General features: G+C 32.0%; 1 pseudogene; it reads right to left on the reverse strand.

Moving 5' to 3' along the window:
• Positions 1-6,442: 6,442 nt before the first annotated feature.
• Positions 6,443-7,103, reverse strand: LOC120134130 (annotated as a pseudogene).
• Between the last annotated feature and the right edge of the window lie 9,233 nt (positions 7,104-16,336).

Raw genomic sequence — 16,336 nt, forward strand, 5'->3', positions numbered from 1 at the left:
GTACATAAAGATGAGTATAAGTAATAAGACAAGAGTATGTGAACATGAAAGGAAATATATGATTAATGTATAAGGAATAAGGAATAAAGAAATGAAAGGGATTGATTTAAAGGATCATATACGATAAATATGGAAGTACAGAGGACAATTTTTGATATGGAAATAAGACCAGTGTGCAAGGTGATGTGAAATTGTTTGACTCCTTAAAGTATGTTTAATCACATTGAAGAAGAGTTAAAGTGAGTTTTGGTCAAATGATGACGAAATACAAGTTTGGTATGGTTATAAGGTAATTAAAGATTGATAAAGAATTTGATTGATTAAGGATTTTGAGTGATAAGAACTGATGCTATTGGTTATATGATAAGTACATGATAAGGATGTATAAAGGAAAAAGGTAGTTGAAGAACCAAGAGAAAGAAGGATTAAGTAAAAGAAGTAACATAAGAACATTAGAAGATATGTTTTACTAAGTTGTTTAGTGAAAAATTCGAGGACGAATTTTTTTAAAAAGGAGGGGAGATTTGTAACATCCGCAATCGGGTTAGTGACCAAATTGTAAAGTTTTAGAATTTGGTGACTAAAGTAGAAGAATGAAAGAATTCAATGATTATTTGAAATATATTGAAGGTTATTTGGTAATTATTAAAGGAAATTAAGGGTATTATGGTCATTTGACCAGAAAGATTTTTTATAATTTTTAAGGGTAATAAGCACGTATGAAGAAGAGTCCAGAGCATTCTTCAGTCTTCTTCTTCCTCCTCTCCACCGTGAAGCTGGTATAAGGTAAGTGAGTCTTTAGTTGGTTAATTCTTTCGTTTTAAAGCTTGTTTTGATTCTTGGGATATTAAGAAAGATTAAGGAAAGCTTTAGGGGGCTTAAACCTCAAAGATTAACAAGTTATGAGAAATTAAGAAAAATGAGTTTTTAAGTGAATTTTTGATATGGAAGGAGTAATAGATTGTGAAGTTGAATTTGACTTGTCAAGGATTAAATTAAGAGGTAGGAAGTGTTAGAATTGGAATTAGAACACATTGGAAATTTGGTATGATTTTTGAATCTTATATGGAAGAGAATTTGAGGTTTAAGATGAAATAAATGAATAGATTGGTTTAAGTATGTGTACTAGAGTTAAGGATGAAAAGGGGATGATATATGAAGTATTTGAGAGGAAATGAAGTAATTTTCGGGTTGAAAATATGATTTCTGGGCAAGGGGAATCGGTACCCATTCAAGGGGAACCGATACCCCTTCAAACGAACAAGAATTTCCAGTATGTCATAGGGGAACCGATACCCCCATGGGGGGGAACCGATTCCCCCTAAAGGAAAATTGGGGATATGGATTTAATAAGTTCGTTTAAATTGATAGTATCCAATTACAAGGTGTAGGTATCTAATGATGGTCTCGAAATGTACATTATGTAGATTCTACGCATAAAGCAATTCCGGAACGTTTAGCAAGTAAGATCGATCAAGGGAAAGATAAGAGATTGGATTTGGCTAGTGAGGCCAGGTGAGTGCATATTAGTTAGTTTATGGTGCTAAATGGAAACAAGACTTGCGACAAGTCTATTTCCTATGTTAGAATGCATGAATATATGATTATACGTATATGAATGACATGAATTGTATGTATGCATGAATATGTGTTGACATGCTTTGAATGTAATGTTATGAGAAGTATGTGCTATATAATGTATATATATACATATGTGAAACTGAACTATGTGACTGCATGAGAAAGATATGAGCCATATGACATGATATAGGTGAACATGAGAAAGCAAAGTATGAGATATAAACTATGTGATCATAGTAAAATATAATTATATTATATGATAAGTGAAATAAGCTGGATAATATTGATCTATAGGATGAAGTGAAAATAGTACACCAACTAGGGGATTTGAACATAAATGATAAGATGAACGTATAAGATAAGCTAGATGGGAAAGAGTCATAGGTTTAAATAAAACTATAACACATGGGTTGAATGATAGAAATTAGTGAAGTTATATGAGAAGATTATAAGAGCTATAAGAAATTGAATTAAGTAACAAATTAGATTATATATAGAAAATAGAAGTGAGATATGTTTATAAGTCTGCCCTAGATGAATACGAAATATAAGAGTGCTATATGATTTATAGGATAATCTTGAGGATATATATATAGATAGATATGAAATGAAATGAAATGAGTTATATGAATACCCAATTATGTGATGAAATGGTGAATTACCTGAACATGTGAATATATGTTTAAGAGAAGGCATACGATTAAGATATAAGAAATGTGACTATAAGTATATGTGCTTTAAGTGATATGACTTATAAGTATTTCTATTATAATGTTACATGATATGTTATGTATGTTAAAGGAATTATGTGATGGTATAAGAATGATAGGAAATATATGTGAAAACAAGTATATGATACGAGACAAAACTTATGACTATAAGCTACGTGAAAGTGTTCTAGGTGTTTCGATATATATGAAGTATATGATCTTATGTGAACAAGATATGATAAGTATGTCTATATGAATAAAGGTGATTGGGTGAGAAATGATAGAAATTATATGAAAACATGACATATGTGACATGTGAATTATATGGAAATGATCTACGGGTAAGTGAACTACGTGACTATGTGATCATATGAAAAGAAGCTATGTGATACATGATATGTGAAAGTGAATTACAAGTTTATGTGTATATTTGAAATGAAATAAATGATACCGCCCATGTTATGTGTCATGAGAGCTAGGGGTATAGTTGGCATGCCAAGAGTCGAGGGTTTATTCGGTTCTTTAGGACATATGTATATCCTTTGGAACCTGTGTGAAGTCTTGAAAGACACATACTTGATCCATAGTATATGTATATGATTCTTAAGGAATTCTACGTGGTCCTTATGGACATCATTCTACGGGCACTACGGTGCAATTCTACGGGGCACTTCGGTGCATTTATACGAGCTGTGGTGACAGCATAGTGCACCTCTATAGACTCATATCGATAGTTCTCACATATGTACATGGGCTAATCCAGAGATATGAACAAATATAAGTTAGTGGTATGATAAATGCTATAGAAATTATATGATGTTGTGTGTATAGTGTTGATTGATAAGTATGTGATTATATGATAACATGTGAATGATGAATTATGTGTATGTATGAATTTACTGCGATTAATCTGATATGATTCTATACGATATGAAAAATGCTTGGAATTGCTATAACATGATAGAACAGAACATGCATGTATCAATATATGTTTTAAAGTGCATTATAAGTGGTTATGCCTCACTAAGTCTTCGACTTAGCGTGTGATTGTTTCACACGTAGGTTTCGAGAAGAGTAAGGAGTGATGCGGAGCAAGACAGGTCAGTTTTCCTTACCAAAAGATCAGATCAGAAATATTGATAAAGTATGTTTTTGGTTATGTATAAAGTGTTGGCATGTAATAAGTCATTAAGTACGAGCACTCTGATAAAGTCTGTATTTTGTTTTAATAAAGTTTTAAATTTCCCGGGATTTTTTTAAGAGTCAAGGGTTGAAAAGTCAATGTGACACTTCGGACTCGTATCCGGGTCGGATACGGGTTGGGGGTGTTACAAGGATCCCCTCCTCAAACACAAATTTCGGAGGCTTCACGATACAAGAACCCTCCTCCTCCGCCGGGGGAAAAAATCAAGCTCCTGCTCGCTCCCCGCCGCAAAGAGCTTCCTCTAGTCCGCCTTAGTCTCAACGGACATAGCCCAACAAAACCCCTCAAAAAAATCGAGTTACACCAGCAAAGAATCAAAGAATCAAAGGTTCGTCTTCACTCGCTACTAGGCCTACTAGCATGCACGAGAGAGAAAACGGTTTTTTTCCAAATGTTAGGGTTATTTGTTATTATGCGTAAAAATAATCACATCATGATAATTTATTATTTTAAAAGTAATTTATCTTAATCTAATTAAAAATGGATAAAATTAACGATACTCTTAAATGTGTATATCTGAATAAAAAGATTAAAACTCAATTGACATTACTTTTTTCGAGAAAGAAGACTAGTGAAAAATTAAAGAAACGAATAAGAGAGAAAATTAGAGAAGCAAATCACTGGTGTGTGAAACGAAGAGTTAAAATTTCCCTGTTATAGAGAAATAAATTGAAAAAAATAAAATCAAATACCATAAAATCTCAGTCTTTAAAATTTAAAAATAATATGAAAATTTTTATTATTTTATTTTCTTTTCATTATGAATAACAACCGATTCAATATAATTCATTTAGAAACCACAATCTTTTCGATGTATGACGATCTCAACCACGCACAATGAAAAATATTGTTTTGGGGTCATTACATTCTCTATTTAGGTCTGAAAAACCCTTTCATTATCGGTGACAGGTCCATCATCTATGCTTGTTGAGGGTGGGCAAAGTCAAATTTGATTTTAATATATTATATAGTGTTCGTCATAAAATTTTATTTAAATTCATTCCACACAGAAAGTTTATGTTATTGACATATATGTACCCATACTAAAAATTATTTTTAGATCCGTCTTGAGGGTTATCTCAACCATCATAGTTCAAAAAGATTAATCTACTATTGGTTCACTTGTAGGCTAAGTTGAGGGTTTATCTCCTACTAACTTCAGATTGAATTTAAATTAAAAAAAAACCCAAATTAGATCTGAGTGGAAACTTTAGATTTTCATGTCAACAGAAAACTTTGTGACCCATGTGGATCTCTGTTTGTAAAAAGACCCTAGTCCCACATATATTAAATGTAAAATAACAATCTAATTTATTTAAGTTTTACACGAATAAACGGACCTATGTAGATCGGATAGAGTTGAGGCTGGAAAGCATTAATCATGAAAAAGGTATTATTACAACAGGGACTTTGACAAAGAAATATTCCCATCCAGCTACAACGTATGCCATTAATAAGATTGATACAAATGGAGCTAATATCATGCTAGTAGGGATGAGCCACGGATCTAATCAAATAACAGCCGCTATATAGTAATAATCACGACATTCAAAAATTTATTATAAAAATAACGGTGTAAAATAAAATCACACTAATAAAAATAGATAAAGACTACAATTTAAATATAATGGACCACTATTCCTGTTATTATTTCATTATTCTAAGTTTTTTTTCCTGAAAAACCTTCTTTGAAATAATTTACAATTATAATACCTACAGTAACGACAATAACACATTATTTTTTTTTTGGATAATTAAGCTTTTATTATCCAGAGAAGTAAAGTCTGCTATAAAAATCACCGATCAAAAATAATAATATACAACCTAATTATAAAAAGAGCGATCGGTTAAACGATACCCAATATATACATAGGTTGGAGTTTACATTATCTTTCCCCCTTAATTTAATTCCTACGAATTCTTTGACGTTGTTGAGGATTTCATCTCTGTTCCTGGAAGATCCTTTTAATATTCTTCGATTGCGTTCCTCCCACAAGACATAGATGCTTGCACACCAGGCAAGTTTAAGAATCGAAGAGATAAGAGATTTTCCTTTCTATGTGTTGGAAGCCCAAGTTATCATATTCTCCCAAGAAACGATTGTCTTCTTTAGGCCATTAAGGAGAAGAATTTTCATCCATACTATCAAACTATGTTTGGGTAAATGGTGAGGGAACCATATAAGGGAGTGCCAAGGAACTTTGTCTTTTTTCATTCTAATCTCCTGCCAAATTTCTCTGATGGTGGAGGCTCCTTTAGAAATGGCAGTATGAGCTTCAGTTCGAAGCTTCAGAATTCTGTTTATGCCCCCAACTTAGAGTAGCAGATGTTTCCATGCTCCAAAAATACGAAGGCAACCGAGATAAACATAGTGTGTCCGAAAATATGACCATAAACGTAATTCAAAATCACTGGACTACATAACGAAATCAAGGAAATGAAAAAATCTATATGAATCGTACTATACGATTTAGTTTGATTTAAATTTTTCATTTTACAACTCAATTTCAATTCGATTTAATTTTACGATTCAGTCTCGATTTCTATTTTTCGTATAAAATTTGTTTATTCCAAATCAAATCAAATTTGAAAAGAATAGTAAATCAAATCCATAAGATAATTTTTATGTTATAAAATTATTCAAGTCCGAAAAATTCTTAATAATTTAAGAACAATGCTAAAATACTCATACAACCTCGTACTCAAATCTAGAATCTTTAAAGATATCAACCATCCTGACATTTTTTATTTAAGAACACTTGACGGTTGCATCTACTTTTAAGCTACTTTCCATCTCCTACAATTTGATTTAAAGACAAAATCTCACTAAAATTTGCTAAGGCAGAGGAAGGATCATTCAAGCTTGTAGGCTGACATTTGTTACGCATTAACTTCCATATTGAGTATTAAGAAAAAGGAGCTGTACATTTTATAATACAGAAAAGAGGATGAAAATTTCCATATACTAACAAAATCGAAAAGCAAATGTATGACTTACAAATCTAACAAACCCTGAAAGTCGGTTCTTCTTGGACCTTCGTCTTCCAGGCAAACACTAGTTCTACAAATAGGGCAAGAAGTAACTTGGATTAGCCAAGAATCCAAACACTTGCGATGAAACAAGTGGCCGCACCCAACAAGGTTCCGACACCATTGCCCTTGTCTGAACCCATCCAAGCAAATAGCACACGAATCGAATTCCGAGTGGCCATCTTTCGTTTCCTGGGAGAATCTTAATTGGGGAAGCTTTTTTAGCTGTTTTGCAGAAAACCCAGATGAGGGGTGAGAGTGACGGAGGTGGCGGAGACGGTGACGGCGGTGTGTATGACAAGAGGAGGAGGAGGAGAAAAGAGGCCAGAGGGAGGATGAGGAAAGAAGAAACAGATGAGAAGCATCATAATCACGGCTTTCAGGATCAAGGACAAGAACTTTACCTTCGATTTTGACGGCGGCGGCAGTGGCGAACCACCGGTAGAGGAGGATTGGAGGGGTGGCGGCATGACAGTGGAGAAATTTTCTTAGATTTGAGATGGGAGTGATAAGAGGAATATTTAGGAAAACAAAGGCGAGGTTTGAGGTAGATTATAAGGTTATTATTTAAAATTTATATAATTATTCATTGAACTCTAACTCGGTTTAACAGCGGGCGTTCATATTCCGGGTTCTATACCCAATTTAATACTAATAAAAGAATATTAGTTTATTATGCGCTCCTGGTTTTATGAAATTACAAGTATTAACCGGTTTCCGGCTTTTTTTCATTTTGTTTTTCTATGGACACTCTGATTGATAAGTGTTGAAGAGTGTGCCTTTTCCAGGATAAATATAAAAAAGATTCAAGGCACCGTCGTTCCACATTTTACTAATTATTACTCCAAATATACTATTAAAAAAATTAAATATTTATATTTTTTTTATCTTTATATGTTTCACTATATATAGTATATATCTTATTTAATTTTATATTTTTTAAACTATTTTTACCTTTTTAATCTAATAGTCTTTTTTTTACGGAATATGAACTTCTCGACTAGCAAAATGATGAATAATTTCTAATATCTGAATAAACAATCTTTAAACAAATATTTGTATAAAAAGGTAAAAAAAATCACTCTTATCTTTTAGCAAGCATATTTAACTTTGCAGAGCATATTCTCCGTTGGTAATAATAAAATGCTTCCATCGTTATCGGTCGAATAAAAAAGTTTGCCAGTCTTTGTAAAGCGACGTACATGGATAGTATTTCCCTTTCAAATTCAATACAGCTGCTTTAACCTATGTTTCACACCTATACATTACATGAATAAAAAATGTATAGATTAATTAAAAATCAACATCTTTAACTCAAACATAATATAATAATACAAGATGGATGCATCAATTGCATTATCTACTCGACTCTTCAATTTTCAGGGTAAGGACATAAAATTTAAACTAAGGCGGCGTTTGGATTATGGAAATCTTATTTACCTGTGGTATTTTTCTTTTCCTGGGCTGTTATACCCACGTTTTGGATTAGAATGATTCCCACTTGAAGGTATTATTTTATTTCCAACAGTAATTTTTTTGACCTTTTTACTGGGAATGTTATTCTCATATATTACATAGGTTTTATTTTATTCCTGGGTATTTGGGCTAAAATACCCTTTCTTCTCATCTTCTCCCCGACCTCGCTTCTATCTAATTCCCTTGCTGAGAATTTTCCTGGTAAGATTTCCTCCACTCATTTTCTTTTAATTTCCCAACAATGTTACTTTACTTTACTTTTGATTTTGATTATTTTCCTTTGCTTTTAATTTTTCCTTTGATTTTGATTCTTTTCCTTTGCTTTCAATTTTTCCTTTGCTTTTGATTTTTTTCTAATAGTCTAGTTTCAACAACATCTCCTGAATTCGACCTCCATGTTTTTTATTTGAGCTTACTGGTAGTCTAGGATTCTTTTTCCTTTTCTGCGCAAATAATCCAAGTAATCAATTGTTCAAGTTACGGGACTGTAAATCTTTTACATTGAAGTTGGGTCTAACTTGAATCGTCTATGCGATTGCGAATAATCTGTTGTTTGTTTCCAGTTTTGTTCGTCTTATGTGCATCCTGGAGTATTCGTTCGTGGTGTTGTTTCTGTCGTCTGCTGCTATGTTTAGATATTTTGGTATACCTGGGTAGCCTGGAGTAGTTTTTATGCTCTGGGTTTTTTGCTTTGGTCCTTTTACGAATATGTTGGTAGATTGGCCAATGAGGGAGCTGGTTTATTCCGGTCGTTCTGCTTGCTTTCTATGCTTTTTCATTAATCTGTTGTGCTTTTCAGTTTTTCGAGCTTTTGTCATCCTTTTCGATTAGCTTCAATTAGAGAGTATCTCTTGTCTCAGTTCGTGTCTTTACTCAAGCTTTGGTTGCTGTTGATATTAAGTTAGAGGTGTTGGTTCTCTTTCTTGTTGTTGCTGTTTGTGTTTGAACCACTTTCAGTTTCTATTTCTTTAATGGCGTGTCCGGTTTTGGTTTATTATTGTGTTGCCGGGGGAGTGTTAGGATCGGCGGTGTGGTTATGTATGGTATGTTGTGATGTAAGTTTTTGTGTTTGTTCATCTCTGCCACCACAGAAATTTAGTTTATATGCTTCAATGTAATTACTTAACAGAAATAGGTTCTTTTCTGAACTTCTACGATAGAATATGATGGAATCTGAAGATAAAACCTGCCATTTTCTAATTTAAATTTGAGGTTGCAAGTTCTTACATATGTTTAGGATGCTAAAGTATTGTTAGCAAACGATTTTGTTGATCTGTCAAGAAGTACTGGCAGACTCTAGACTACATATCCACAAATTCACTTTGTACATGGATAAGTAAGAAGAACCTTAGGAAATCCAGTAGCTCATTTTGCAACGTATAATTCTTTATATAATTCTAAAACCTACTTTTAGACACTACATCGTATAGAGTTGTGCAAATCTGGATTTCTATGTTTTCTTGTCTCCAGTCTAACCATTGGATTAGATTGCAAGCATTTACTCATAGGCTCTAGATTTTGGCATCCTTAAAAATACACTGCTCATGTACTTCTATAAGTACGAAGTTAATTTATGTAAAATGAACACGTGATTTTATTAAGATGATATACTAACCTTTGAAGCAAAGATACATATATGGAGAAATAAAATAATTGGTGTGGAAACCACTACTGGTGCTTTTTGCCATGATTAAACAAACTCTTAAAATACATCTTACGACTAACCCAAAATTTCAAAAGGAAAATAATGAAAAGGAATTCTGAAGCCATCCCATCACTACCTCACTTGTTTTATTTATTTTTAAATTGTGATAGGCTCTAAATATAATTTAAATTGACGTATCAAAAAGCTTGTAGTTTAGGATGTTAAAGTATTGTTAACAAACGATTTTGTTGATCTGTCAAGAAGTACTGGCAGACTCTAGACTATATATCCACAAATTCGCTTTGTACATGAATAAGTAAGAAGAACCTTAGGAAATCCAACAGCTCATTTTGCAACGTATAATTCTTTATATAATTCTAAAACCTACTTTTAGACACTACATCGTATAGTGTTGTGCAAATTTGGATTTCTATGTTTTCTTGTCTCCAGTCTAACCATTGGATTAGATTGTAAGCATTTACTCATAGGCTCTAGATTTTGCATCCTTTAATTTAAATAGGGTTGTTCAAATCTGGATTTCTATATTTTCTTGTCTCAGTCTTAAATGTTCAAATATTCTCTTGCCCGAAAATTATCTAGATTTTGCCCGAAAATGGTTAATAGGGTTGTTTTTAAGGGTGAAACAGGTTGAGGTTTAAAAGCAAACAAATAAATGTGTGGCTACCTACTTGTTTTACAGTAACTTGCTGAACTGTATTGAGATAGTTGCTCTTCTATCATCATTTTATTATAGTGCCATTTTTATTGTGTTCAATTATTTTTATTGTGATGACAAACAATTGTTCTTGTAACATCCCAAATTATGGGTTAGTGACCAAATTGTAAAGTTTCAGAATTTGATGACTAAAGTAGAAGAATGAAGTAGTTCCATGATTATTGGATATATATGATGAAGGTTATTTAGTAATTATTAAAGGAAATAAAGGGTAAAATGGTCATTTGATCATTTAAGAAAAAAAATGGAATTATATACACGTGGAAAGTGAGAGAATTCTCCAAAATTCTCTTCTCCTTTCTTCTTCTTCTTCACGTGGAAGCCAAGAGCAAAGGTAAGTTTGATTTAGCTTTTGATTTCTTGAAAGTTTTAAGTTGGATTTGAGTCTTTGATGGTTATATAAGCTTAAGGAAAGCTTATATAAGTTTAAAACACCAAAGAGATATAATTAGAAAGGAATTTCTATTAAGGGTTTATAAATAAACTTTTGTTATAGAAAGGTTTTTGAAGTTCTAAAGTTGGATTTGACTTGCCATCAGCTTAATTAATAAGTATTAAGTGTTAGAATTGGATTTGAAACATGTGGTGCATCGAATGCATTTTATGCACCGATGCATCAGTGGTGCATCGATGCATACCTTCATTAAAAGATGAAATTGACTTTTCTCTTAGTCTAAATAGTGAACCATTAGAATATATTAGTTATAATACTGATATAGATCCATGTGTGATTATGTAGATACTAAAAGTAAGCTTCTTCCGGAACAATCGAAGGATTGGGATTGATTCAAATCAAAGCAAAGCTAAGGTGAGTGCAATTTAAATTGTACTTATGTACCAAATAAACATTGGCTTGCGATGAGCCAGTGATGGAGTCACTATGGTAAGAAGGGACTCCTAAAAATGTTATTTGAATTGTGATTCTTATGTTTGCATGAGTGCATGAAAATGGGTACATATGTTATATGTATTGCATATGTTACATGAATTGAATGAATATATGTTAGTGTGATAAGCTATTTGAACTGGTTTAAATAGTATATGTGATTATATAAGTTTATAATATAAATATGTGATATAAGACATAAGTTAAAGAACTATATGATATTAGATAAGATAAACATATGCTATTATAATTGACTATAGGATCACGAATTATGTAAAATTAGCAAGGACTTATGTGATAGCAAGAGAAAATGATATAAAATAGATGATATAGATATAAATGATAAGTTAAACGACATAGACATATGTGATATGAAAAAGAATATAAGTTATGTGATTATGAACATGTGGATATAGGTCTAGTTGAAGATATAATAACAAGATATAAATTACACGAGTTAAATATATGAGAATTAGAATAACCAACTTATGAGATGAAATGAAAAGTGAGACAAGTTAAATAACATTGACCTATAGGACAATATGAAAATAATATATAAATTAGGAGACATTGACAGAAGTGATTATATGAACATGTAAGATAAGCTATATGGGAAGAGTTATGGGCTTAAATGAACATATATATATGAGTCATATAGTAAAGATCTATGAAGCTATAGGAAGATGTTATGGGAGTTATGTGATGATAAGTTATAAGAATATATAGGTAACAAGTTATGTGAAATTGAATTAAATAAATATATGAAACTAGGATATAAATAATGTGAGATAAGTTATAGGGCATTGATATACGAACTATAAGAAAGTATGTACATGAATATATGTATAAGTTTATATGTTATTCTATGTGATATATGATGTATATATGAACATATGTGAATAAGATATGACATGTGTGTTTACATGAAAAATGAGAAATGAGATAATCCATATGAAATGATCTACGTGATTACATGTAATACGTGATTACATACACTTGAGATAAATGTTATATGATATGAGATGTATGTTCACACATACATATGGTATGTGACAGAAGAAAATGAACAAGTGATATGAAACATAAGAATAATGCCCATAGTATATGATATGAGAGCTATAGGTATAGTTGGCATGCCAAGAGTCGAGGGTTCTACGTGGTCCTTCGGGACATGTATGTAATTATGTGGAACCTATACGTAGTACTTCGGTACACTTATTGGAGCCATTGTATTATGTATGTGGTTCTTAAGGAGTAGTCCTTCGGGACATAGTGGTCTTACGAGACATATACAGTGGTCCTACGGGACGAATACTGAACTAAGGTTTGGTGCCCCATGAGGGAATTGATACGAGCTGTGGTGACAGCATTAGTGCACAACCTCAATGTACTCACATACCTCTATTCTCAATAATAATATACATGGGCAATTGAAATACAAACTTTAAAGTGAAAGTGGTACAAGAAGGTAAGTTTCGTATGTGCATGATATGATTATATATGTTATCGTGTAATAGATACATGCATATTGAAATGTCATGATCAAATGTTTAGAATACATATTCATCGGATGAAATGGGTATTGGTTGGAAAAATGTATGATATTATATGATAGATATGTTAATGATAATGATAGTATTTGTATAGGTATGTGTTTTGTTATATGAAACGTTCTATGGTTTTTATTATATGTTTATATGCCTCACTAAGTCAACGACTTAGCGTGTGATTGTTTCACACGTAGGTTTCGAGAAGAGTAAAGAGCAATATGGAGCAAGACAGGTCAGTTCTCTTTACCAAATGTCAGATCAGAAAAGAGGTGAATAATACGTATTTTAATAAATAAAGTTTTAGTTGGCATGTAATCAAAAGAATATATTGTATAAGCTCTGAATAGTTTTGTAAAAATTTTGAATAAGTTCAATGTTATAAAAGTTTTTAAATTACTCACTATTTTATATGAATAAATATTTGAAAAGATAATGTGACACTTCAGACTCGTATCCAGGTCGGATACGGGTTGGGGGTGTTACAGTTCTTGTTAAATATTATTATTTTCTAATATTAAAATGTTTGTTCATAATAACAGTTATGGCTCGTTTACCAATGCGAAAGAAGACGCATATCGCCACAATTCTTATTTTACAACTACAAATGATGGAGATTGTGTGTCATATGCTTATGATTATTTCAGTTATTCTTAGAAAATATAAAAATCGACCTAAAATAACTTATGCACATGAAAGACTTCATAGACATAATATTAGATCACTTAATTTACATAAAATTGTATTTGAAAGTGATCGACAAAGTGTTGATAATTGTCGAATGGATAGGAGAGCATTTATCAAATTGTGTCACCTATTACAAAGTCAAGGTGGGTTAAAAGAGAGTCGATATATGTCTATAGAAGAAATGGTTATTATTTTCCTTCATATTATATCCCACCATATTAAGATTAGAGTTTTAAAACGTCAAACAGTAAGATCTGGTGAAACAATTAGTAGAGTTCTCCATACAGTGTTAGCTTCAGTCTTGAAACTACATCCGATCCTTTTTAGAAAACCAGAATCAATACAAGATAATTCAACAGACGATAGATGGAAATGGTTTAAGGTATTGTATCATAATTATGAACTTTATTTTAAGTTAATTAGTAATGCTACATAAATGGATAGTAATAATGAAATTTAACTTTATTTGATGAATATAGGGATATTTGGGTGCTCTAGATGGAACGTATATTAAGGTCAATGTAGCTGTAATCGATAAACCTAGATACAGAATAAGAAAAAATGAAATTGCGACAAATGTACTTGGTGTTTGCACACCAAACATGCAATTCGTTTATGTTTTACCTGGGTGGGAAGGTTCTGCAGCTGATGGTAGAATACTCAGAGATGCCATTAGTAGAAGAAATGGTTTAAATGTTCCACAAGGTAAATTATTAGGTCATTAATATATATATATATATATATAAGAATATAAAATTCTTACAAGTTTTGTATATTAATTTATTTTTTAAATTAAAATAATATAGGGTGTTACTACTTATGTGATGCTGGATACACGAATGGAGATGGATTTCTTGCACCATATAGAGTTCAAAGATACCACTTGAATGTTTGGAGAGAAGGATACCAACCTACCACCCCTCAAGAATATTTCAACATGAAACATTCTCAAGCTAGGAATTGCATTGAGAGATGCTTTGACATATTGAAAGCGAGATGGGCAATTTTAAGGGAAAAATCATTTTATCCAATGAAAACACAATGTAGACTCATTTCAGCTTGTTGTCTTCTCCATAATTTCATAAGATCTGAGATGCCAATCGATCCTATTGAATCTGACTGTACTGAAGATAGTAGGCATGTTGAAGAGATTAATGAAGTAGAAATGATTAGACATTGTGAGCAAAGCAGTGCTTGGACTGAGTGGAGAGACAAATTAGCAGAAGATATGTTTACTAGTTGGTTGGCATCACGTACTTTAGGATAGATGTTATTTTATGTTATGTATGACTTACACCTTCTATTTTATCTAATGTTAATGGTCATTACTTTCATGTATTTGACATCTTTATATTTTATGGCATAAACTTTATTAAATTTTATGTATTTCTCTTATATAAAATTTGAATTTTATTTGTTATGGACATTCATTACTTATGTCATTCACTACATTTGATTTATATTATGTTACTATTTTAAATTTCTTTTATGATTAGTATTGACAATGATGACATGTTTTATGTTATGTTATACATTTTTTATATACATCTTCTTAGATTGTTTCGAAGAGAAATATGTCAACATCAAATATGGAATCTCAAAGGGGGGAAAAACCGCCGACATCTAGAAAGATTAAGTCTTTAGTAACTAAAAGGACATGGACTAAAGAGGAGGATGCTGCACTTGTTGAATGTTTACACATTTTGGCTGAAGACCCACATTGGAAAGCTGATAATGGAACATTTAGATCAGGTTATCTATCTAATCTTGAAAAGATGTTAGAAATCAAGCTTCCAACATCACAAATTAGGGCCCATCCACATATTGAATCTAGAGTGAAGCTACTCAAAAGACAATACAATGCTTTATCTGAAATGCTGAATATTGGAAGTGGATTCGGTTGGAATGAAGAAGAAAAATGTTTAACTGCACCAAAGGATGTGTTTGATGATTGGGTTAGAGTAAGTATTTTAATTAAATTTATCTTCTTTTTATAATCTTTGTTATCTACTTAGCTTTGTAAGATTTATTAAATTTACGATTTTATTATATTGTAGAGTCATCCAACTGCTGCTGGATTGAGAAACAAGTCATTTCCATTCTTTGATGACTTTGTTCATATATTTGGAAAAGAAAGAGCTACATGAATAGCAGCAGAGACATCAGCTGATGCAGTGGAACATATTGATGTTGAAGACAATGCATTTATAGATGCATTACTTGAAGAAGAGAGAGTAAGAGATTCTGAATCAAGAGAGGATGTTGGTGCTTCAACTTGCCAAACATATGATGCTACTGCCTCTACCCCTACAATGAAAAAAGTAGCTAGCAAGAAAAGGTCTCGAAGTGATGATGGGTTAACCGAGCTTGTACAGGAGATAAGTAAGTTCGGTGCTGCATACCGAGAAACTTCCAAAGAAATTAAGGATATTACTGCTTTATTGAAAAATGAGGCAGAAGGAAATGATCGAAGAATGTCGATTTTCACTGAAATCATGAAAATTGAAGGACTTTCCACTGATGAAAAGCTTACTGCAGGAGAGTATATGAGCAAAGATGCGCACAAGGTAGATTTCTTCTTTTCTTTGCCGAAAGAATTCAAGAAAGATTATGTGATTAAGAAATTGGTTGAATGCCGTCAATTTAGACCATCATTTTGACTGTCGTCCTTCTACAATTATGTCGATCTCTTTTTGATTATGACTTTAGAATATGGTCCCAACTTTTTTGTGTAGCTTAGCCAAGTATATGTCAATCTTTTGACTTGAGGAATTTTGTGTGTATATAATATAACCAACATATATGATTACGTTTATGTCACATGTATTATCAGT

The sequence above is a fragment of the Hibiscus syriacus genome, unplaced genomic scaffold (assembly GCF_006381635.1).
Source record: "Hibiscus syriacus cultivar Baekdansim isolate YM2019G1 unplaced genomic scaffold, ASM638163v2 tig00110597_pilon, whole genome shotgun sequence".
Taxonomy (NCBI): Eukaryota; Viridiplantae; Streptophyta; class Magnoliopsida; order Malvales; family Malvaceae; genus Hibiscus; species Hibiscus syriacus.